The sequence below is a fragment of the Pan paniscus genome, chromosome 18, assembly GCF_029289425.2.
Source record: "Pan paniscus chromosome 18, NHGRI_mPanPan1-v2.0_pri, whole genome shotgun sequence".
Taxonomy (NCBI): domain Eukaryota; kingdom Metazoa; phylum Chordata; class Mammalia; order Primates; family Hominidae; genus Pan; species Pan paniscus.
Window position 1 is genome coordinate 26,820,119 of NC_073267.2, and position 25,247 is coordinate 26,845,365.

The following is a 25,247-nucleotide window of genomic DNA, read 5'->3' on the forward strand; positions in this document are numbered from 1 at the left end:
CTTCAAGAAGCGTTATAATGCAGTGATTAAAAGCACATGTCTGGAACCAGAAAGTCTGGCTTTGAATCCTGGCTGTCATTTACTAGCTGTGCAAACTTGGGTAAGTTACTTAAGCTTTGTTTGACTCAGCTTCCTTATCTGCAAAATCAGAATAATGTTGCATGCCTCATAGGGTTGTTATGAGGAGAAAATGAGGTAATATGTGCAATGTGCTTAGAACAGAAACAATGATGTAACCACTCATAAAAGTTGTCATTATTTTTTCAATTTTTATTGAATATTTTTCCTTTTTTAAAATAACATTAAAATTTTTTTTTGTAGTGACGGGGTCTCACTATGTTGCCCAGGCTGGTCTTGAACTCTTGGGCTCAAGCGATCCTCCCAACTTGGCCTCCCAAGGTTCTGGGATCACAGGTGTGAGCCACTGTGCCTGGCCTATTATTTTTCTAATGATCTGGTTCCTCCAGTGTTTTCTGTTCTTTTTTGTGTCACAGTGTACATGAAAAATGATACAATTTGTGTAGCACATTGGGATAAATGAATGAGACTGCTTGTGTTTGAGATAACCAAGCTGAGGGGCTTGTCCCGAGTCAAGACTTTCCCGGCTGCCCTGATGGCTAAGGAGATTCAACTTGCAGTGCACCTGTCACTCATTCGTAGGAAACTGATCTGCCAGCCTGTGTTCATCAAAGGTGGAGATTACCAAGCCTCTTTGTATCCTGCGTGCCCAGCACAATCTTTTTCACAGTGCAGGCACGTAATAAGTATTTGTTTCAATAAATAGATGAATGAATGGAAGGCAAGAAGGAAGGCCTTACCTCTCTTTGTCCATCCAAAGTAATGTGTGGGAAAACAATGTTCACTAACTAGATAGTTTTATTTTCTATCCAAATAATGCATTTTGACATTCCAAAATGACTGCAGATTCTGCCAAATCACTTTGGGGAAATGGACAAAAAAAGGCGTCTTGAAAGATGAGTTGTCATGGAATACTTGGGAAGGCTGGCAGAGCTTCATACTTAAACCACCAGGAAATGCTTGATCATTCACAGGTTTCAGAATAAGTACTGCTGGGCAAAAATATTTATTCCTTAATCAATGGCTATTAGTGGCACATACTTTTTATTTTCATTTTTACTTTGCTTTTAGAGATAGGGTTTTGCTCTGTCACCTAGGCTAGGGTTGGAGTACAGTGGCATGATCATAGCTCACAGTAGCCACAAACTCATGGGCTCAAAATATCCTCCCACCTCAGCCTCCTGAGTACCTGAGACTAAAGGTGCGTGCCCCCATGCCTGGCTAATTTTTTTTTCTGTAGAGATGGGGTCTTGCTATGTTTCCCCAGGCTGATCTCGAGCTCCTGGACTCAAGCAATCCTCCTGCTTCAGCCTCCCAGGTGTTGCAATTATGGATGTGAACCACTGCTCCAGGCATACTTTAAAATGGGGAGAGGGAAGTCTTTCTGTTCATCTGTGGCAAGAAGCCAACAGTAGGTCAAGACGTTCTTGGAATGAAAGTCTTCATATGATCCATATCCTTAGAAAAGAAACCAAATTTTACTAACTGGCAGGCCTCACTTACAATTAAAAAGAGCTCATATAATTGAAATGGCCAAAAAAAATTTAAAAAGTAGGAGAAAATCTGTATCAGTGAGATATCAAGGAAAAGTGCCATTCACATGCCAAAATAAAGACTTTCTACAAGATAGAACAATGGTTTCTAAAGTTTGTATCATGCTCATTTCACAGATTGAAAGCAACACACTTTTTTCAGTATTTAAAAATTTTTATTTATTTTAGTCATATAGAAAAATTACAAAAATTGTGCAAAGACACCTGTATATTCTTTATTCAGATTCATCTATTAAATTTTGCCACATTTGCTTCATCATTTGTGCTTTCACTTTCTATATATCCATCTATTCATCCATCTGCCTATCTATTCAATCATCTTTCTATCCATCAATTATATCTATGCATCCATCCATCAATTATCTATCTATATCCATCCATCCATCCATCCATCAATTATCTACCTATATCCATCCATCCATCCATCCATCCATCCATCCATGTATCTATCCATTCATCTATCAATTATTTCTAAGTTATCTTTCTATTCATCCATCCACGAATCTACGTATCCACTTATCTTTCCATCCATCTATTTATCAATTTTATCTATCATCTATCCATCCATCAATGATATCTATCTATCTATGTATCTATCTCCATCAATCCATCCATCCATCCATCCATGTATCTACCCATCGATCTGTCAATTATATCTATCTATCTATCTATCTTTCTATTTATATCTATCTATCTATCTATCTATCTTCTCTATGCCAGGATATACTCCAACATACTAATTATAATTATCTGATTATTCAGATTATGGGTGATTTTACTTGTACTATTTTGTTTAGATGCATTTTTTTTACAAAAGTATATTTTACTTGGGTAATTTTAAAAGTTTAATTTGTTTTTGCCAAGCTTCTTGTCTGCTGATGAGGTTGGAGAGGGTAACCCAGCTAATGAGAATCCTGGGGTCAAGTGAGAGCATGTTTTAAACATTATAACTGCAGACACAATGTAACTTCTGGCAAGTTTACGGGGCTTGGTGGATTGCGGAAAGAGCAGAGGTAGAATCCAAGATAATGGTGGAAATGTCTGTTCCTATTTATCCTTGGTTGACTCAACCATTGGAGTTCTCCATTCCTTCATGAGGGCAGTAGCTTTACTATGTTCATGGTTTAAACCCCAGTGGGAGCCTCCATAATTCCCAGGAATCCATGTCCTTGTCCCTTGGCAATTCGGGCTCCTATTCTCACTAGTGGCCACTTCAACAGTTTACCTCATGCTTCACACTGTCTACCATTTTCTGATTTTTCCCTAAGGAAACCAAGATCTCTTGGGTTGGAGAGACTAACCTCATTCTTCTGCTAATGCCTTTAAGATGATTTGTGTCTAAATTTTCTTTCTTCCTTTCTGTTTCAGAGAAAGCAATGTAACTCCTCTTGTATAACAAGGATCCTGCAATCTGGGTTTTGGATCCCAGACCCTCTTGTCAATGATCATCTCTCCTTTATCTTCAATGTATCCTCTATTGGCTCTTTCTTCTAAATCTAAAACCATGCTCAAGTTTCTGCCATAGTGGAAAAAAACCCTAACTTTCCTAACCTTCCTGAGATAGCATCCTATATTTTCTCTATTTTCCCTTTTTGCTGCTTGAAAGAGTAGTCTACACTTCTTGCCACATTTCTCGCAATAAGGGCTTGTTGAATGCCCTGCAATCTGACTTCCCTGACTCCACAGAGATTGTTCTTGATGAGATCAGCAGTGAACTTCATGGAGCCAAATCCTATGGACAATTTTCCATCCTTATCTTTTTGACATTTCTGGGGTATCTAACCCCCTGATTGCTCACCCCTTAAATTCTTATAATCTTTTTCTATCCATCCACCTATCCATTCATCTTCCATCTATCTACTTATCAATTCTATCTATCTATCTATCTATCATCTACCAATTCATCCATCTTTCCATCCATGTATCTATCACATCTATCTATCTATCTATCTATCTATCTATCTATCTATCTATCTATCTATCTATCTATCTATCTATCTATCATCTATCTAATCCAGCCAGCCAGCCAGCCAGCCAGCCAGCCAGCCAGCCATCCACCTACCTCTCCATCCATCCTTCCATCCATATAGCTATCAATTCTATCTCTCCATCTCACTATCTCTCTATCCATTCATCCTCTCTATGCTGGGATATACTCCAATATACTAACCATAATTATATAGTTAGTATGGATTGCTTCCTACTTCTCTGTCCAACCCTCTTCCATGTTCTTCCTTGTTCTTCCTAGACTGTTCTTTAGACCCCCCCAGGCTCTGTTCAATACTACTTTGGTCTGAGTCTTTCCAGTCTTCCTGGCAATATCCATTCCATTCATGGTTCAGGTTCTCACCTATGCTGATGATTTTCACATCTCCAGCTTCTTACTGGGCCTATGCCTTAGGATATCAATCAGCTTATGTGACTCTGACACAGCATGAGAGAGCTGGGTCTCTTTTCATGGCTCTCCTTCCAAACCACTTCCTCCTGGCACATTCTCTATTTAGTAAATGGCACCCCTTTCCCCAAGACACCCAGAAATGAAATCTAGCAGTTGATATGGACACTCAACACTATGGATCTCCCATATTTAATCAGTCACCAAGAATTACAATATCTGCTATTGAAACATTGCTTGTATCACCTTTATTCTCTCTAGCTTTACTGTCTTAGGTGAGATCAGCACCATCCCTTGTCTAGATAATTGTAGAAGCCTCCTGATGGGCTTCTTTGTCTTTAACATCTTCCCTCAACAATTTATCTTCCTCTCTGCTTCTAGACTACCGTAGAATCAAAATCTGACCATGTCATGTCATATTCCTTCAGTAGATTCACTTGGCTTCCAGAATTTAATTCCAAACAAAAATGTTCTCCTATAACCTAGCTCTAATGCAGTTTTCCTGCTGCATTCGTTATTATTCTCACAGAATACACCTTCATTCCCCCAACATACTTTTATCATGACTGTATGTCTTATTAAATTCTATACTCTTTGATGAGATGCCTTTCATCTCTTTTATATTTCTCAGTACAATGCTACTTCCTCTGGCACAACTTTGCTACCCTCCCTCTAATTCAAAAGCTCCCTGCTCTGTGCCTATGCTCCAACTGTGCATTTGTTCATGGTCTTCCCCAGTAGACTGTATGTGTTTGAAGGTAAGCTTATCTTACATTATTTTGTATAGTGTCTGGAACCTAGTAGGAACTGATCGGTAAATATTTGTGGATAAACACATTCATGGAATTAATGAATTTTCCTTTTGTGTGTATGTGTCTTATCTAATTTTACATTTCAAGCTCTCAAAAAGCAAGCCCCAACGTGGAGCCTGTGAGGGTTCTTGGCTTTGCCCAGGAAGGAATCCAAGGGCAAGCCAGAGGTAGAAGAAAACAGCTGTATTGAAGAGGCAGTGTTATAGCTCCGTGACTGCTCCTGCAGAGCAGGGCTGCCTCATAGGCAGAGAGTAGCAGCTCAGGACAGTTTTGCAGTCATATTTATACCCACTTTTAATTGCATGAAGATTAAGAGGCAGTTTATGCAGAAATTTCTAGGGAAAGGGTACTAACTTTTGAGTCATTGGGTCATTGCCATGGAAAGGGGCAGTAATGCCTAGGTGTTGCCATGCCAACAGTAAATTGACATGACACACTGGTGGGTGTGTCTGATTTAAAGCTGCTTTCACCCTGGCCCTTTTTTAGCTACTCCGCAATCTGATCTGGTGTCCAAGCCCTGTCTCTGGAGTAGAGCTCCACCTCCTACCTCATTGATATTGGAGAAAACTGACCAACTATTGAGTCAATTCCATCCCACCTTTTTTTTTTTTTTACAAATGGGGAAACTGAGGCCAGAAAGACAAAGTGATTTTTTTCCTACTGGTAAATGACTTGTATACGGCTGATCTAGGCCTAGAATCCTTGGCATTGGAAGTCCAGTTCAGACCCTGTTCTTACATTAGGTTTGCCTAAAACTCTGTGCTTAGTAGGTGCAGCAAATGCTGGTTGAATTGAATGAAATTACTTAAATGTGACTCACCATAAATTGTTACTGACCCTGAACACATGGGCTACTGGCAAAGCTGCTAATTAATCCGACAATAATTCTGAGGCAATCAGGCTTCATTAATGTGGGTCTGGCCTCATTTTCAGAAGCACTTTTGGATTGATCACTCTGGCCTGGCAGCTGGAGCAGATACTCCTGGCCAATGAATCACAGGGCCTCACGTACCCTCCACTCCCTGGGAATTTAGAAGGAACAGTTGGTCCTCTTTCCCAACCAGCTTTCTTACTTGAAAAGAAAGAGTCTTTGCCAAGGTTTCTGGCTCCTGCAGCAGCTTTCTCACCTGAGTTCTCCCGAGCCAGCATCTTCTGCAGTTTCAGGGACAAGGGGAAGCCCCAAGGTTTGTGTATTTCAGTTCTTCACCACCACAGCGCCTGGAGGCAAAGAGTTCTGTACAAAAGGACAAACAAATACTTATTTGGACACAAAAATTAATCACTACGGCTCAAAGTAAGTGATCCTTATTTTCCCAAGACAGACATAAACTTGAAAGCACATGTCTCAAGGCAGAATGACATTGTGTACAAAGTGCATGTGGCTTCTGTCTTCTCATTCTGGCTGGGCTTTTAGGAGGAATGTACTCATTCCTCATAGCCATATGGTATTTGTGCACATCAAGCTAAAGAAAATATTATCCTTTTTCCATTTCTGGTACTCTTGCAGTCTGAACCCATTTACTGAGAGCAGCCTTATTATTATTGAGTTCTCCGTTAAATGGGATTTGTTTTTGGGTAATATTAACCCAATGAGACAGCTTCTGTGTGGAAGTTACACACAAAAGAAGAAAGAAGGGGCACTTGTGTTATGTCCTTTGTTAACCACTGTGTAAAATCCTTACTAAAGAAACTCCCCTTTTTTAGAGTTGATGTTTCTGAAACTCACATCTACTGGGAATGGGGCAGGGATGTTTCCCTAAAAGAGATACTGATTAGCTTAAAATTCTGTGACCATCACAAGACATGGTCTTAAGACTTGGAAGATGGAGGAAGATTCCAGATGACAGCACTTTTCAGTGTCCCATCAGGAGCTGCACACAAGTTGGTACCTAGAGACCTCAGGATTACGCTGATTCTGGGGTGATTATGCCTGTTGGTCTCTAAGTAAGTCTGCCAATTTATCTGTATTTCTTTTTTTTTTTTTTTTTTTTTTTTTTGAGATGGAGTCTCACTCTCTTGCCCAGGCTGGAGTGCAGTGGTGCAATCTCGGCTCACTGCAACCTCCACCTCCTTGGTTTAAGCGATTCTCCTGCCTCAGCCTCCCAAGTAGCTGGGACTACAGGCACACACTACCACGCCCGGCTAATTTTTGTATTTTTAGTAGACATGGGGTTTTGCCATGTTGGCCAGGCTGGTCACAAATTCCTGACCTCAGGTGATCTGCCTGCCTCGGCCTCCCAAAGTGCTGGGATTATAGGCATGAGCCACCACACCTGGCCCATTTTTCTGTATTTCTAGAACCAGTCACTGAGGCTGGGCTGCATTGCCCTGCCTTGCTGTCCTCAGTCATGTTGGTCTCCAGGCATCTTGATTCCTTTCCTTGGCTGCCTGATATGGCTCAGAGAGGACCTATGTGCTCATGTCAGCATTCCGCAAAACACCTGTGCACTTATTTTATAAATCATGAGAAACAGTGATCTAGAGTCAGGGGTACAGCCATGGATGGATAAACATGTGTTCTACCATATTTGAAGAGTTCCATCTGGATGACATACTGGCTGTTCTGGGCAGGGAGAAGGAAGAGGGTCAAAGATGGTTATAACAAAGGCTAAGGGAAGTCAATTTTCACCATGGTTGGCTTAACAATTCCAAGGCAAGCAAAATGAATTTCAGGCCAACACTAGTAAAAATGGATAGCTATGATGTCTGTGCTAGTCTGGACTCTTTTGGCTCTCATTGATATAAATCCATCTCTAACTAGATTATATAGCAACAATAAGAAAAACAAACAAACAAAAAACAACAAGAGGAAATTGTATTGGCTTATTTAGCTGTAACATTCAGTGGGTTACTGACATCAGGAATGGTTGGATCCAGGTACTCAAACGATGGCCTTTGGCTTTGCTTTCTTTTACATATGGTTCATTTTCAGGGATTTTCATCATCTCAGTTTGGGTTCCCCGACCACCACCATCACCACCAAAAGCAGACCCTGTGGTACAGTACTTTATTTGGGAGATATGGTGGTCGTGAAAATGAACCACTCAGATGTTCTGTGGCAGGAGGCATGATTGACTAATAGCCCTGCTCTTACTCTTCTGGGACACCACATTTACACCAAAGCCATACTTCCCTCAGGCTGTACCCAGCTAATGACAGATCAGTGAGGCCACTAAGGGAGGCTCATTCCTACAAGATGTGGTTCTCCTCTGACAGGTGTCTTTGAGAACCCCTCACTGGCCTGGCCAAACTTGTCTTCGAATTAGGCTGCAGTCTATGTCTCTTCCTGCCCAATTATCCCTCCTTCCCTCTCTCTGCTGCAGTGTGAGTCCCGTATTGGAGTCTGAGTTTCTCCCCGCCTTCTCCAGCTCCCTCTCCTTTTGCCTTCACAGGTATTTCTCCAGTAAACTTCCCACATGTCTAATCTCAACAGAAGGACCAAACTAACACAGGAGGTGATCTCAGGAAGCACAAGTGAAGAAATGGAGAGGATAAGACAGATGGGAGAAAAACCAGTAAAAAGTGTACTGAGGAGCAGGTGGCCCCATGGGCAGGTCACACTGGGATCTTGTTAGAGACTACGTTGAGAATACTCAGGATTGTCTCAGCCAAGGGCAAGGATGCTAGGGAATTTATTTATGGTTTTCCATTTCCCACTGGCTGAAGATCACCTGAGGGCATCAGCTCTCCCCTACTTGTAGGTGGCAGAGAAGGGTCCTGGGTACTAGCAAAAGCCTTCAGGCAGAGAGGAAAGATGCAAATGCTTGAGGCTGGAAACTGTCTATCAAAGCTGTAGGTAAGCTCAGGTGAGCCAAGGGGATATGGCACAGGGCACCAACAGCATATGCTACACCTGTGAAGAAAGAAAGGTAGGGACCACTGGTAGCTTACAATATCCCTAGTGTAGCAATTCCAAATAATGTATCTTTCCCGGGAATTTTAGTCTGAGCATGGTGGCTCATGCCTGTAATCCCAGCACTTTGGGAAGCTAAGGCGGGAGGATCGCTTGAGGCCAGGAGCTGGAGACAAGCCTGGCCAACATGGCGAAACCCTGTTTCTACTTAAAAGACAAAAAATAGCTGGGAATGGTGGTGTGTACCTGTTATCCCAGCTACTCAGGAGGCTGAGGCATGAGAATTGCTTGAACCCAAAAGGTGGAGGCTTCGGTGAGCCTAAATCATGCCTCTGCACTTCAGCCTGGGCAACAGAGCAACACTCTGTCGCAAAAAAAAAAAAAAAAAGGAAGAATGCTTCCTTCCCAAGAATTTAAGATCGAGCATGGTGGCTTATGCCTGTAATCCCAGAGCTTTGGGAGGTCAAGGCAGGAGGATCGCTTGAGGCTAGGAGTTCTAGACCAGCCTGGGCAACATAGTGACATCCTGTCTTTACAAAAAAGTAAGAAATTAGCCAGTGTGGTGGCAGGCATCTGTAGTCCTAGCTGCTTGGATCACTTGAGCCCAGGAGATCTGGGCTGCAATGAGCTATGATGGCACCATCAGACTCCAGGCTGGAAAGAATTTTAACTCGTCTTGGGAGTGCCTCAGATTGGCCAAATTAGTGTCACCTGACCTTCCCTAAACCAATTACTGTGGCCATGGGAATGGAATATTCTGTTACATTGCAGTATATGATCGGGCCATCTCTCTGATTATGCCTGTTGGTATCTAAGTAAGTCTGCTTTTTTTTTTAAGACGGAATCTCACTCTCTTGCCCAGGCTGGAATGCAGTGGTGTGATCTTGGCTCACTGCAACCTCCACCTCCTGGGTTCAAGCAATTCTCCTGCCTCAGGATCCTGAGTAGCTGGGACTACAGGCACACACTACCACAGTCAACTCACATCTACTGGGAATGGGGTAGGGATATTTTCCTAAAAGAGATGCTGATTAGCTTAAAATCCTGTGACCATCACAAGACATGATCTTAAGGCTTGGAAGATGGAGGAAGATTCCACATTATAGTGCTTTTCAGTGTCCAGTCAGGAGCTGCATAGAGGCCTAGAGACCTCAGGATCACGTGGGTTCTGGGGAACTAAGTTGACCCTGGAGCACACTGGAAACAATTACCAGATATCACTTACTGGTGGGGCTGCAGCCCTTTGCCACCTCCATGCTGAGCTTTCATTAGCTGAGTCTTCATTGGCTGAGTCCTCCTGGGCTGAGGGCACAACTATCTGGAGCCTGCCAAGAGCATCTTCTCACTGCTACACTCTGCTTGTTGCTAGCCCTGGAGAAGGGCTGACAGTCTTGGGGATGCAGGTCCCCAACTGCTTTCCATGCTTTTCTTCAGCCAAGAGCACAGGCCACATTTGAGTTGGGTTTAGGACGTGGTCTCTGCCCCAGCGCCCTGGGGTGGGAAATGGGAGAAGTGTACAATTAGCAATTCACAGCTTTATCTCTACTCACATGTAAGAGACATAATTAGCTGGTTCCATCTGTTCCTGATACCTGCTGGAGTCAGCCATTCACACCTCAGCCAGATATTACAGGGAGTGGGAGGGCCTGAAAAAGAAACATTGCAAAAATAACTCACGTTTTGTTGTTTTAGACATCTTGCCCCTTTGGAGTCGGTCTCCAACTCTGCTCCCTTCAGGTGCATACAATTTGCTGTCAGTTGGCAAGGAAAGGTGTGAGCTAACGAATATGGAAGCTGAAGATCTGTGTGATTTTTCCCAGGAGCTGAGAGCTTCAGTTTAAAGAGACAAGACTTGGTGTCTCAATTGGGGTCACATCACAAATAGGAGTTGAGCCTGGAAACTGGCATGGGAAATTTTTGTTTTTTTTGAGATGGAGTCTCACTCTGTTGCCCAGTCTGGAGTGCAGTGGCATGATCTCCGCTCACTGCAACCTCCGCCTGTAGGGTTCAAGGAATTCTCCTGCCTCAGTCCCCCAAATAGCTGGGACTACAGGTGCACGCCACCACGCCTGGCTAATTTTTTGTATTTTTAATAGAGATGGGGTTTCACTGTGTTGGCGAGGTTGGTCTTGATCTCCTGACCTCGTGATCTGCCTGCCTCAGCCTCCCAAAGTGCTGGGATTACAGGTGTGAGCCACCGTGCCCGGCCTGGCATGGGAAATATTTTCAGAAAGAAAGTCCAATTTTAGAAGGACCAAAAAAAAAAAAAAAAAATGTCAACGGCTGCAGTCTCTACACCCACTGGAGCAAGCAACTTGTCCAAAGTCACACAGCAAGGAAGAAGATGAGCTGGGATTTGCATCTAAGTCTATCTAATTCTAAGCCTGTTTTCTAAATCATTATCCATCACTGCTGCTTTGTCAACATCATGGTCTCAATGGGCATTAGGAAAGGCCAGGACAACTTTTAATTTTTTTGAGGCCAAAACAGCCATGCCCCAAAAATGTGGTATTTAAAAAGAAATGTGCCCATATACATAATTAATGCATTTAATGTAAAAATGTATGATGCAATATAGTTGGGTTATTCACAAGATAATTACAGGGCTCATAAAATATTAATTCATAGTACTCTACAAATGGCAGAGCCTGGATGAGGGACATATATTTATCAGGGTCTCTATGGAAAGAAGATGGCATACTCAGAAGAAGATTATTCAAAGAAAGTTTATTTACAAAGGGCTTATTTACAGATGTTTGGGTGTAGAAGAACCACAGAAGACAGTGTAATTATCTAGGTTAGTAGCAGACAACAGTTACCACCTCCAGGCTCTAAGGGACAAGTTAAAGTAAGAGCTTTGTATGGCAAGGGCATTGGGTGCAGCACTGATGTGTCAGGAGCTGCAGCCAACCAGGGAAACAAATAACCTTAAGGTAGGAGGCAGAACTCAATCCTGGACCAGAACTAAGACTGGCTGAAACAGGGAAGAGGCACCACCACCACCTCTCCATAAGATACGCCCACCAGTGCCATGACAGTTTATCATTGCCGTGGCAACACCTGAAAGTTATTGCCCCTTTCCATGGCACCCTGTTTCTAGAAATTTTGAAATAACCCATCTCTTAATTTGCATGTAATTAAAAATGGGTATTAATATGGCGGGAGACCTGCCCCTGAGCTGCTGCTCTCCACACACTGTCTAGGATGGGGGAGCCCTGCTCTGCAGGAGCAGTCAACGGAGCTGTAACACTGCTGCCTTCATACAACTGTCTTCATCTACCACTGGCTGGCTCTTGAATTCTTTCCTGAGTAAAGCCAAGAATCCTCCCAGGCTAAGCTCCAGTTTTGGGGCTTGCCTGCCCTACATCAACCTGACTTCATAGTTGACCCTGTCTCTGACTTCCTACCAGAAGGAAGTCCCCACTGATAGAACCAATAAGGATACGGTGAGTGACACATCCGGGGATCAACAATTAAGGAGGCCCTCACTGTCAGGACTGGGCATGGAGCACTTGCACAGCCCTGAGAATGACAGCCTTCTTAAATGTTCCACCCTCAATGCCTCACTCTCCCTACCCTAGCCCCAGCCTTGGTCTCGGGGTCTGGTAATGACATCTACACAGCTTAGCCTTTAGCAGTCCTGACTGGGTGGAGAAGGGGAGAGAGAATTTACAGGAGAATGGGAAGATATCCAGCACAAAGAAACAAGTTTAAAATTTAACATAAACATTTTCCTTTCCACCATATGCTTCTTTCCAAGACTGTTTATTAACCTTATTTGAAGAGAAAGCCCAAAGTTGAAATATGATCCCTCCTTTTCACCCAGTGATAAGCCGTGGTGGATCTCAGTTTATTGTAGTGATTGGAAATGAAGCTGTTTCCCTTTAGGGACATAGACAACCAGAGACAAAAGAAAGCTTCCCCATAGAAGGCTCCTCTTTGGCTTGTATTGCATTCCAGGCAAGCATATTCCTGTTTTCCCACTCTTTCGTGGCTCTCAGAATATTCATCTTCCCTTTCAACCCAGCCCACTCACTGGATCCCACTGGCTTTAGCTCCTGCTGCTTCAGCCATTCCTGTGACCAAGACATTTCAGACAAAATGAGCTTTTCATTCAGTATCATCAGAGGCAAGGAGCTGAATTCTCCTGCCTACCTTTTTCTGCCCACTGTCTTTGGCCTTACCATAATTTGGTTCCCCTGCCAGGCCATCTGCATAATGAGTTCCTCCTATGGGTTTTGCTCTGTCAATCTGGATGCCCCACCACCCCCCATGGTGCAGTTTGGCCACCACCACCCTGACTGTCAGCTAGATCTTGGCAATCATTGGGCCTCTCTTCCATTCATGCTCTACTACTATGCTATTTTTTTTTTTTTTTTTTGAGGTGGAGTCTCACTCTGTTGCCAGGCTGGAGTGCAGGGGCAAGATCTCGGCTCACTGCAACCTCTGCCTCCTGGGTTCAAGCGATTCTCCTCCCTCAGCCTCCTGAGTAGCTGGGACTACACGTGTGCACCACCACGCCCGGATAATTTTTGTATTTTTAGTAGAGACAGAGTTTCACCATGTTGGCCAGGATGATATTGATCTCTTGACCTCGTGATCCACCTGCCTTGGTCTCCCTAAGTGCTGGGATTACAGGCGTGAGCCACCATGCCTGGCTAGTACTCTGCTATTTTAATTATTGAGGGCCTCTAATAGATTTCAGTCATCTGGTGGAAGTAGTTGTTGATCTCCCATTACATTTCTTTTTTTTTATATTGTCCAAGATTAAAAGTTTTTATGAAATTCTGCACCAAGAAAGACATTTCATGGGGATGCGACATGGATTTGGAAGGCAATATGGCAGAGTTCTTAAATATACATGCTCTGGTGTCTGACTTAATCCAACCCTTACTACTAACTGTTCTAGGCAACTTACTTAATATCTCTTAGCATCAGTTTTATCCCCTGAAAAACAAGGATAATGAGAGTATCCTTTGTTATGAGAGCTGTAAGAATAATAATTAAATTGTCTCTACACTTTACTTTGTTATAAATTTACATTTTATAATATTTTTAGCCTTCTTATCCAGGGGTATAATTTGTAGCTACATTTAATAAGGGTTATTTACACACATAACAAGAAATATAGTTTTATAAGTAGCATTTTTTTGGGGGGTAAAATTTATTAACTTTTTTTTTTGCTGTGGTTCAATTATGTTGGGAATAGAATTTCTCTTTTCCTTATATATACTTTTTAAGTGGTGAGTGGGAATATGATTTATTTTTATATATTTACCCTGCATCTATCCTTTTGGTTCATTTAAAAATCAGTTATAATGTTCTTTAGACTTCATAGGTATGCAAATAAATAATTTACAAATAATCATAATTTTGTCACTTCCTTCCTAATATTTAGGTCTGCAAACATGTTTCATGTCTTATTGCATTGGCCCAAACCTAAGTCTTAGATGCACGAACAACTCCAAGTCTTGTTCTGTTATTTCTTCTTCTTCCCACCACTTTAGACTTTTGCGGAAGATCTTTGGGGACTAAGCTTAACTGAGGCACTTTTAATTTTATGGCAAAATAAGCACACTTTGTTTCCAGTTTAAAAAACTTGTGCAGAGGGTATGGAGCCAGAAAGTCCTAGACATGCCATGTGACTTTACATTCTAGTGGAGGGACCCATTCCCTTATTGCTTGCTCTTTCTGTAGGCAGACATGTGAGTGGGGGAATAAACAGAACACAAGTTGCTCCAGCTGTTGACAGGAGTTTGTCTGGCAATACCAGCCCTCAGCACTTGGAGACCCTGGGGACTCCAAGTCATAAGTCCTTTCTGCCAAGGTTGGGGAAGACGCTGTTGGTCTTGTGGCATGGCCCTTTGTTCTCACCTAGAGTAGGTAGGTGTCTGGTCTTAGTTATCTCTTTGTCCAAGGCAATCCAGAATGAACTTCTGGGGTCACTTTGAGACAGTTTGGCTGCTTTCATCACAGTCATAGATTATTTAGTGTACACCTATAAGACCCAGATTTGACAACAGGAAGTACACAGAACAGTGCTATTGAAATGCAGCAAGTTAATGAGGAACAAAAATATGATAATCAACCTGCACATTTACTTCAGACTGACCTTCACCAGATTTGAAAGTTGCATTTATCTGATAAAAAGTCTTATAAGGTATGCTGAAATATCCTTCAACGCTAATGTTAAAAATAGAAAATATAGTGACAATTATATCCAATTTGGCTTTTCATTTATTAAGAATAATGGCTATCCACACCTGCAATGTGTTATTTGTAGAAAAGTGCTTGCAAATATCATCTGGAACGTTTTCTTGCATCTTATCATTTAGAACAATTATGTGTTACAAAAAATCAGCACAAAATTTAGAACTCCAAACATCGGTTCATAAAAGGAGCTTTGTCTTTTTTAAATGTCTTGCAACATAGTAAAATTCCTTCCTGAAATAAACTCAAACATTTTTCTTTCATAAATAATTTAAACTGAATCTGCCAGCTTTACGTCACATGTTAAATGGGGACAAGTCAAAATTTGTCTTAATATTATAAAGATTGTAACATGATCTTTACAGCATACTATTTGATAATATAGTGCTATAATAGAACCTTCTATTAAAAGTCGCTTCTTTGTCAATGCTGAAATGATTCAAAAATTCCTAAAGGCCTACAATCGTTTATTTATTTATTTATTTTTTGAGATGGAGTCTCACTCTGTTGCCCAGGCTGGAGTGCCATGGTATGATCTCGGCTCACTGCAACCTCCATCTCCTGGGTTCAAGTGATTCTCCTGCCTCAGCCTCCTGAGTAGCTGGGAGGCATGTGACACTATGCCTGGTGAATTTCTTTTTGTATTTTTAATAGAGGCGGGGGGTCTCACCACATTGGCCAGGCTGGTCTCGAACTCCTGACCTCAAATGATCCACCTTCCTCAGCCTCCCAAAGTGCTGGGATTACAGGCATGAGTCACCACACCCGGGCCTACAATAGCATATTTATTTATGAGAGAGGTTCATGAGTCAAAAAGAAGTTGGAAAAATCTGAGGCTGTGGGAAAAGTTTGTCCATTTGCTAGCTGTTTGCATTTGGGCAAGTTACTCAACTTCTCTGATCCTTAATTTTCCTCACCTTTCAAAAGGGAAAGTGACACTGGCTTTGCAGGTTTGTTTTGATGATTACATAAAATATGTAAAGTGCTTTGCACAGAATAAGTTCTCATTAAATGATTGTTATTATTATTGATTCATTCATTTAACACATTTATGAAGTACCTGCAATGTATCAGGCATGAAGTTACATATCTTAGTTGAAAGAATGAACAAGATAAAATTTCAACACTCTGATGTTAAATTAAAGATGACAACAATTTGTGAAGTTTGATAATTGAACAGGCTAGGCACAGTGGCAGATGCCTCTAATCCCAGCACTTTGGTAGGCCAAGACAGGAAAATCACTTAAAGCCAGGAGTTCCAGACCAGCCTGGGCAACATAGTGAGACCCTGTCTCTATAAAAAATTTTAAAAACTTAAAATATTAGCCAGGCATGGTGGTGTGCGCCTGTAGTCCCAGCAATTTGGGAGACTGAAGCAGGAGAATTGCCTGAGCCCAGGAGTTTGAGGCTAAAGTGAGCCATGATTGTGCCACTGTACTCTAGCTTGGGTGACAGAGTGAGATCCTTTCTCTTAAAAAATAAATAAATAAAATAAAATAGATAATCGGACATTGCGTTTTGGCTAGTTGATTAGGGAAGTGAGATTTTTCTGATATTCCTATACCACAGTAGTGGCTAACATGTACGGAATGCTTCTTATGTGCCTAGAACTGTGTTGAATGTTTTATTTAGATTGTCATTTCAAGCACACAAAAATCTGCATAAAATATCTATGATGTTTATCATTATCTCTATTCTACAGATGAAGAAACTGAATCCCAAAGAGATTCAGTAATAAATAAGAAGTATAGCTGGTACTGAACCCTGGGAGTTTGACTTCAGAGAGCACACACTGGGCAACATAGCAAGACCCTGTCTCTAAAAAAAAAAAATTAAACAATGAGCTTGGCATTGTGATGTACACCTGTAGTCTCAGCTCCTTGGGCAGCTGAGGTGGGAGGATTGCTGGAGCCCAGGAGTTGGAGGTTGCAGTGAACAGTGATTGCTCCATGTACTCTAGCTTGGGTGACAGAGTGAGATCTTTTCTTTAAATAAAATAAATTAAAAAAAAAAAAAGAAGTTGACTGGGGCAGAGAGGCAAGAACAGGATGGAAGGAGTTTGAGAAGGTGAAGGAACACTGATGATGATGTTACAGTATTTTCGGAGTAAGATACAGAGAAATTACACTAAAGGAGTCCGAGAGAGGGGCTGAGACTAAGGGGCTACAGTTTGGAGAGCAACAGCAGGGTTAGCAATATATTCAGCATAAGTAATAACAGGCAGCAGATGGAACTTTCCAGAAAACACTGACCTGGGGTGTCAGAAACATGGTGGCCCTCCTATTTTGATGTTGGAAGTTGGTTCTAGGGTTGGCAGGTGTAGGTAACATTAGAAGTATTTTACCTGGGAATATGCTCTAGCATGAAAAATAATTCATTGTATTCCTCCTAAGATCAGGTGAATCAGATCCATCTGAATAGATGAACTTGTTGTCTTCAGAGCACAGGGCTGTGGCATCCTGGAACCTCATTCCCGGCCAACTGAAGAACTAAGGAGTTGTGTAGTTGGTCTGGCCCAGAGTGAATATGAGATCGCAACCTGGACAAATAGGAGTGTTCCTTTTAGGAGAGCCATTCTGAAACTCAAAGGCTAAGGAGCATGGGCCTGACAAACTTATGTGGAATCTGAGCTGGGATGAACAGAGCTGGACTTGGAGAACCACGTCACGGATAGAATTACAGGCCCTTGAGTCAGGATATGTGTGCGTCTTTTCACCCAGTGCTGATGTCCTTGTCAGAAATCTCAAGTTCATGATGTTTTTATAGACGCTGAAAGGAAAGCGTATCAATAAGGAATCTGTCTGTTCAAAGCAGAAACACCAAATCAAAATGTTTCAGATTTTAAAAAGGTGGGGAGCAGGGTGGTGAATTTCTTGACTCACCAGCAAAGTTCTGGGTCTACTAGTGTTTAGGTGTGACTGGCTCCAGGGGTTTCTTTGGACAAAATTGTCAGATCTTTCTCATTCCTTCCCTTTCTCCTTCCTTCTTTCCTTTTCTCTGTATTGGTTCTGTGTTAGTCTCCTTTCAATGGGCTACAAAGAAAGGCACTTGTAGCTTCAGAATTACATAGTCCTTAGCACAAAGGACCTTGGAAAGAAGGAAAGAGTGTCTCTTTGCCAACATCTACGTGGGCTCTGAGTGACCTCAAGCCCACTATTGGAGGAATTTGGGTTTTGTGGGATAGGGTTTGCTGATTGAACAGCTTGGCTCATGGCCCACCCTTCTAGTAGAGTAGGCAGGCACCCTAGTTTGACAGTCCCGGTAAATGTCAGGGAGGGGCAATCCTCAAAAGCCACACAGTAAGAGTGGTCTATGGACCGCCAGTATCAGAATCAGCTGGGAACTTGAAAATTCCTGGGCCCTAGGAGTCATTGAGAGCTGGGTGCAGAAATCTGTGTTTGAACACCCTTCCAGGTGAGTTTATGTGTGCTAAAGTTTGAGAACCTTTCTTCCATTTGTTGAGTCACTTTTACATTCTCCCTATCTAGTTTCTTCCTCATCTAGTTTCATGAAATGTGGCCAGAGTTCCAGGAAGACATCCCTCCTGTATACTCGGGTGAGACTGTTGTCTCTATCAAGTCAACAAAGCCGGATAACCCAGAAGGAATTATCCACTAGAGAGAATCCTTTACTAAAAACTCTATTCTTTCATCTTGGTGGCTGAGAAAGAGCAGGATGTTTTTTAGTATTTGTGCCTGGTAACAGGTACCACTTAGAAATCCATCTTATAGTCATTTAGACTGGTTTGCTTTGGGTCTATTTACGTAATTCCATGAGATGCACGGAAAGAGAGGCAGCGTGTTATTTTTCTGCAGCCGAATACTGGGAAAAACCACTTTCTAAGGTAATTACCACTTCAGTGCTCCCCACACTGTTGGAAGGCGCTGTGAAGAAGTGTGCCTTCTGGGCCCGGGGCCACCAGAGTGTGGAAAGAATGTGCTTTCTGCCTCTGAAAGGGAAACAACACCCTTTGTGGGAAGTCTCTTTGCTTATATGCATAATTTGCATGAAGGCTATGGCACAGTGGCTTCAGGTGCATGGAGAGAACTTACTTGGAACAAACAGAACTCTTTCAAGTCCATCCAAGTGCAGCATCCTGGGGAGGAAGACTTGACCTCCCACCAGCAATCCTGGAGATGAGAGTCACTCTTGCTGAGCATCAAATCAGAGAGAGTTCTCTCTCCCAGTGGATATCAGTGGGTAATTTTAAGGTGAAAGATCTACTTCTTCAGTCCCAGATGTGCAGAATTTTGCATGTATGTCACACTTCTCCAGGAGTGGTGAGCAGAAGCTTATTCCTGAGTGCTCTGTTTTCTGCATTCATCTAGACTTTAGATCTCTGACCCCCTTTTTCCATCATGTAGATTTCATCATTTTCCTGCCATTTTTCAGCTGCTAATGCTTCTAACTCTAATCCTACATAAAGCCCACGTTCTGGTACCCTGTTCACACCCTGCCAGCATCTCGAACACTGCATGTATATCCCTGCTATGTTCACTGTGCCCCTACCATATGCTATGTGCTAGTTGGGTACCAGTGACACAAACATAAATAAGACACTAACTTTAACCTCATGCCACTCAACAAATAGGCTTATTTTAACACATGGTCTTGGAACAAATGACTTGGAGTGGCTCTGCAGTGCCCGCATCTAAAGCAGGGGTTTAGATGGAATCTCCGCTTGGGGCTCATGGACCCTAAAGGGATCAGTGGATAGAATTCAGGTATTCATAAGGATGGGCAAAATTCCATGTTCATTGTTACTTATCCCTTGCCCTTGTGACCTTTCTGGGTGGCCTTGTTTATCTGTATGGATTGCATTCCATGTCTGTCTGTCCCTTCCTTCCCTTCCTTCCTTCCTTCCTTCCTTCCTTCCTTCCTTCCTTCCTTTCTTTCTTTCTTTCTTCCTTTCATTCATTCTTTCTTTCTTTCTTTTTTGACAGAGTCTCTGTCGCTGGGGCTGGAGTGCAGTGGTACGATCTCTGCTCACTGCGACCTCCACCTCCCAGGTTTCAGTGATTCTCCTGCCTCAGCCTCTGCTGGGATTACAGGCACCTGCCCCAAGGCCAGCTAACTTTTGTATTTTTAGTAGAGATGGGGTTTCACCATGCTGGCCAGGCAGGTCTCAATCTCCTGACCTCAAGTGATCCACCCGCCTTGGCCTCCAAAAGTGTTGGGATTACAGGAGTGAGCTACTGTGCCCAGCTTTGCATTCCATTTCAAAACAGCGATTCACAGCTGTCTCCATAGATTAGGTAGATTAGGGCAGCCTCCCTGGGCTTGCTTATATGAGCTGTGGGGCTAGTTGCCAGGATCTCGGGCTTTTATCAAAATGCTACCCTACCTCGCCCACAATTCCTTCTCTCACCACAACTAATTACCATCCTAGCCCCTTGTTATCTTGTTCCTCCTATCTTCTGATCCAATCAATATTTTCACTTATGTCTTGTCGGCTTATTTTTGTTCATACTTTGAGGTCAGCTTTGCCCATGAAATGTTGAATAAAATCTTATCTCATTGGCTCAGTGTCCACACATTCTTGCCCCCCGGGCTGTCTACTGAAGGAGCCTAGTGAATATCACCCCCAAATATGGCACCTTGGTTCGCTGATTGTAAAGACACTTGGGGTTCAGCAAAAGGGTGGATGAGGTTGTTCTCTAAAGTTCTCTCATCTACCTAGAGACCAGGTCTTCCATAGAAGAAGACAATTGCTTTTGATGTCTTTCCTGCAATTTTATTAACCAGGGAAGGTTAAACTCATATCACAGGAAGAAAGACTGAGGAATGTCATCACACCTAGGCAGGCTTTGTCATAAGCTATTGTCTGTTTTTACCATTAACTTTCCAATGAGAATTCATAAACTATTGTCTGTTCTTCAGGCCCATTTTACTCTTTAAAAATAATTTACTACCCATCTAAAATTGCCTACATCCCCTACTTTCCTCTCTCCTATGAAGAAGGGTATACAACCTTCTAACCTCATTGGATTATTGGGTACTTACTTCCTGTGATGCTCCTGTGCACATTAATAAATCTGTATGATTTTTCTCCTGTGGATGTCTTTTGCCACTTTATTTCAACAGACTTAAAGACTCCAACCTTCAAGGCGGGAGGGAAAAACTCCCTTTGCCCTCATGCTCTGTAATGCTCAGGACCATGTCTGCTACAATTTTGGGCCTTAGCTGACTCCACTGCACTTGCCCCCCTACCCCCAGCTCGCATGCCTGACTTACAGAATCTGTCTTTTCACCTTTGAGTCTGTCCCACCTAAACCAACTTTTCCTTTGGGTCCATGTAGAGGCACACTTGATTCAAATCCCGACGATGCCACTTTCTAGCTGTGTAGCATTGTGTAACTTCTCAAAGCTTTATTTTCATAATCTGTAAAATGAGGGTAGTAACAGTAACTACCTTACAGGTTATGTGGGTTAAATGAGATAGTGCCCCGTCAATCTTCACTATATATTAGTTATAATGATTTTTTTTTCTTTGAGACAGGGTCTCATTCTGTCACCCAGGCTGGAGTGCAGGTGTGTGATCATAGCTCACTGCAGCCCCGACCTCCCGGGCTCAAGTGATCCTCCGCCTCAGCCCCGCCTGAATAGCTGGGACTACAGGCGCGTGCCACTACACCCAGCTAATTTTTTGTATTTTTAGTAGAGACGGGGTTTTGCCATATTGCCCAGGCTAGTTTTGAACTCCTGAGCTCAAGTGACCCTCCTACCTTGGCCTCCCAAAGTGCTGGGATTACAGGTGTGAGCCGCCCTGCCCAGCTACTATGTGTTAGTTATAACCATTATTGGTGTTTTTAGTTATAATAATTATTAGTTAGATGTACCGTATGTGTTAGGTGTAATAATTATAATTCGTGACCTGAGAAAACTGGATAAAACACATTAGTATATTAGTACCTATAGCTTTGAATAAATAGTTCTGAGTAATACATGAGGTATGTGATTAACAAAGACAAGTTTTAGGGAATACTACATTGTTGCAAATGAGAGCACCTTGTGGTACAAGGAGGCTGGAGTGATAGCTTGTGGTCTTTTGGGGTCGTAGCAGGCTCAGGCTGCAATGGGTTCTATCTGCAGAATTAATTCCCACTTTGGGAGGGACTTTTTGTGTTGTCTTTAGCTGAGTTCAAGTGTCCAGGCTTTTGAGCTTCCTGCCAAAAACTCATGGACCTTTAAAGTCCCTTGTTTATTGCTTCAGTGCTCTGTGATATCAGAGGCTAACCCACGATTGATAGCAAAAGATATGTAAAATTGATACATCACCACTACCTCCGTCATCATCCCCAATCAACATAATCTACTTCTCTTACTATTTCTGCTTCATCACCTTCACTGCTGTTGCCATAATCATCACCATCCTCTTCCTCCTCATCACTGCCTCCTCTTTTTCTTCCTCCTCTTCCTTTACCTCTTCTTTTTCTTTTCACCCTTTCCCTCCTCCTTTCCACATGGTCCACTTTTATCATGGGATGCTTTTCTGTACCCTGTCCCCTGATATGAGGAATAAGGATGCATGCTTATGAGCACTCCATGAATGACGTTGTATCTTTATGGAACATGGAACTCAGAGACACTTTATAAAATTAACTCTTTGGCCAGGCGTGGTGGCTCACAAATGTAATCCCAGCACTTTGGGAGGCCGAGGTGTGTGGATCACCTGAGGTCAGGAGTTCGAGACCAGCCTGGCAACATGGTGAAACCCAGTCTCCACTAAAAATACAAAAATTAGACGGGCACGGTGGTGCATGCCTGTAATCCCAGCTACTTGAGAGGCTGAGGCAGGAGAACCACTTGAACCTAGGAGGCTGAGGTTGCAGTGAGCTGAGATCACACCACTGCACTCCAGCCTGGGCAACAGAGCTGAGACTCTGTCTCAAAACAAACAAACACTCTTCACCTTCACCATCTTTCTAAAGGGAAAGATTTGCATCTGAGCTCTCGTACGTTTGTTTTCACCAAAAAGTAATTGGAGGTGACAGCTGCTTATGCTTTCATTGATCTTTTGACCTGAAGCCAGAAAGGTTTTTCTTAGCAGTGGTAGGTGCAATTTGCTGCTACCTTTGGCTATATATTTTTTCAGTTGTTAATGATAAAACTACACAAGAAATTCATGAACACATTCTTTTGGTAAAAGACTTAAGTGAGACTGATGTACATATAATGTGAGTCTTCATTCAAATCCCTTCATCTCTGAGTGCATCCCATCCCCAGAGGTAACCATTGTTAACAGGTTGACATGGATGCTTCCAGTCTCATTTCTTTTAACGTGCGTGCATATATCTCTATATATTTTTCTATAATCTACATATTATTTTTAATATGTTTATTGAGGAATAATTGACCTATAATAAATAAACTACATAAAATGTATGATTTGATATTTTAATTTGCATTTCCCTGGTGATCAGTGATGTTGAGCGTTTCTTCATGTTTCTTGGTCATTTGCATATCTTCTTCTGAGGAATATCTGTTCATACCATTTACGCACTTTTTAATGGGATTATTTGCTTTTTTTTCTTGCTGATATGCTCCAGTTCCTTGTAGATTCTGGATATTAGTCCTTTGTCAGATATATAGTTTGAGAATATTTTCTCTCATTCTGCAGATTGTCTACTTACGCTGTTGATTATTTCTTTTGCTGTGCACAAGCTTTTTAGTTTAATTAAATCCCACTTATTTATTTATTGTTTGCATTTGCTTTTAGGGTCTTTGTCATAAATTCTTTGCCCTGGGTCAATGTTCAGAAGAGTTTTTTTCTGCATTTTCTTCTAAAATTTTCATGGTTTTAGGGCTTCCATTTAAGTCTTGAACCTATCTTGAGTTAATTTTTGTGTATGGTAAGAGATGAGGATCCAGTTTCAGTCTTCTGCATGTGGCTATCCAGTTTTCCTAGCACCGTTCATTGAATAGGGTATCCTTTCCCCAGCGTATGTTTTTGTCTGCTTTGTTGAAGATAACTTGGTTGTAGCTACTTGGCTTTATTTCTGGGGTTCAAGGCATGAAACAAAATTCATTTTATTTTATTAATATTAGCTTTTGCATATGAATATCCAGTTCAGCACCATTCATTGAAAAGACTGTCTTTTTTCCCCCCAGTTGCTCTTGTAACCTCGTTGAAAATCAGTTGCTAAAATGTGCAGATCTATCTCTGAACTCGCTATTCTGTTCCATTGGTTTATTATGCCAATACCATACTATCTTAATTATTATGGCTTTATAAGAAGTCTTGAAATTAGATAGTCCTTTAGTGACTTTTTTCAATGTTATTCTGGTTATTTGAAGTCCTTTCCATTTCCATATGAATTACAGAATCAGTTTGTCAATTTCTACGTAAAAATCCTGCTGGGATTTTGAATGGGATTGCGTTAAATCTACAGATAAATTTGGGGTGAATTTACATCTTAAAGATATTGAATTTTTCAACCCACAAACACTATATGTCTCGCCATTTCTTTTCTTTAATTTCTCTTAACAAAGTTTTGTAGTTTTCTGTGTACAGATCTTCCACATTTTTTTCAGACTTAAGAATTTCATTTCTTTATGGTATTATAAATGCTATAAAAGTCCAATTGTTCATTGCTGGTATATCAAAATACACATGATTTTTGTTGTTGGTCTTACACACAGCAACTTTGCCAAGCACACTTATTAGTTCTAGTTCGCTTTTCTGTAGATTCCGTCAGATTTTCTTTTTCTTTTTCTTTCTTTTCTTTTTTTTTTGAGACGGATTCTCACTTGTCGTCCAGGCTGGAGTGCAGTGGCGTGATCTTGGCTTACTGCAAGCTCCTCCCCCGAGTTCACACCATTCTCTTGCCAATGCCTCCCGAGTAGCTGGGGCTACAGGTGCCCGCCACCACGCCCGGCTAATTTTTTAATAGAGACCGGGTTTCACCGTGTAAGCCAGGTTAGTCTCAATCTCCTAACCTCGTGGTCCGCATGCCTCGGCCTCCCAAAGTGCTGGGATTACAGCCGTGAGCCACTGTGCCCGGCCGATTCTGTCAGATTTTCTACATAGACAATCATGTCATTTGTGAAGAAAGGCAGTTTAAATTTTTTCTTTCCAATTTCAATGCCCTTTATTGTTTTTCTTTGCCTTACAGTACTGTCTAGAATTTCCATTTTAATACTGAATGGAAGTGGTGACAGTGAATATTTTTGCTTTGCCATGATCTTAGAGGTAAAACATTCCATCTTTAACCATTATGTATGATGTTAGCTGTAGATTTTTGTAATGCTTTTAATCAGGCTAAGGAAGCTCCATTCTATTCCTAGTTTGCTAAATTTTGTTTTCTTAAATCAGGAATGGGTGTTGGATTTTGTAAGTGCCTTTT

General features: G+C 41.9%; 1 long non-coding RNA gene across 1 annotated transcript; it reads right to left on the reverse strand.

The window, feature by feature from the left end:
• Nucleotides 1-4,904: 4,904 nt before the first annotated feature.
• Nucleotides 4,905-20,613, reverse strand: LOC130540904 (uncharacterized). The gene is made up of 4 exons (XR_008954937.2): nt 18,954-20,613; nt 17,246-17,670; nt 9,917-10,182; nt 4,905-6,072 (listed from the first exon to the last, which is right to left on the reverse strand). It is a non-coding gene; the product is annotated as an uncharacterized LOC130540904 (long non-coding RNA).
• Between the last annotated feature and the right edge of the window lie 4,634 nt (nt 20,614-25,247).